This window comes from Mastomys coucha, chromosome X (assembly GCF_008632895.1).
Source record: "Mastomys coucha isolate ucsf_1 chromosome X, UCSF_Mcou_1, whole genome shotgun sequence".
NCBI lineage: Eukaryota > Metazoa > Chordata > Mammalia > Rodentia > Muridae > Mastomys > Mastomys coucha.
Genome location: NC_045030.1, coordinates 102,005,650 through 102,006,594, shown reverse-complemented (window position 1 = coordinate 102,006,594; position 945 = coordinate 102,005,650). Strand labels below are relative to the sequence as shown.

General features: G+C 43.0%; 1 non-coding gene across 1 annotated transcript; it reads right to left on the bottom strand.

Moving 5' to 3' along the window:
* Nucleotides 1–146: 146 nt before the first annotated feature.
* On the bottom strand, nt 147–250 carry LOC116095840. Its single transcript, XR_004120736.1, has one exon. It is a non-coding gene; the product is annotated as a U6 spliceosomal RNA (small nuclear RNA).
* Between the last annotated feature and the right edge of the window lie 695 nt (nt 251–945).

The following is a 945-nucleotide window of genomic DNA, read 5'->3' as shown; positions in this document are numbered from 1 at the left end:
GGTTTCTCTGTGTAGCCATGGCTGTCCTGGAACTCACTCTGTAGACCAGGCTGGCCTGGAATCCAGAAATACGCCTGCCTCTGCCTCCCAAGTGCTGGGATTAAAGGAATGCACCACCACCACCCGGCTGGACTCCTTTTTAAAAAAAAAATATGGAAAGCTTCATGAATTTGCGTGTCATCCTTGCACAGGGGCCATGCTAATCTCTGTATCATTCCAATTTTAGTATATGTGCTGCCAAAGCGAGCACTGAGCTGGACTCTTAATAACTCACTGACTTTAGAATTAGAAAAGCCATCCAAGCCAATATTCAACCTGTGATCTCAGCCCTTGATGGACTATAAAGCAAGGGGACGGCCTGAGCTAGAGATCAATCCGAGTTACATAGTGAGCCCATCTCAAAACAACAAGAACACTGTTTTGTCTGCTTTAGTATTTTTTGTCTTACTGATTTTTTAAAAGTTTTTGTCTGTTTTGATTTTAGTTTCCTGGTTTTTTATGATTTTTTTTAACAGCCAGTGTGAGCACAAGCACACAGAAAGTTGGGGGGATAGGGCAGATCAGGGAAAGAGGAAAGAATATAATCAAAATGTATTACATGAAAAAAAGATATTTTTAAATTAAAATAAACAACAACAAAAACCCAGCAGCTTACTTATATAATCCTAGCACCGGAAGGCTGAGGAAGGAGGACTACACAAATTCAAGATCAGCCTGAGCTACATAGTGAGTATGAGACCAGCCTTGGCTACACAATGAAAGTCTGGGTCAACCTGTACTCGCGCCCTCCCACCAACTAAGGTCATTATAAGCTGGGTTGCTGGTAGACACTTGTATGGAGTTCCAGCTACTCAGGAAGCTGAGATGAGAACTCGGCTTGAGTCAGGGGTTCGAGACCAGCCTGGGCAATACAGTAAGCCACCGTGTCAGAAGCAATACAAAAAA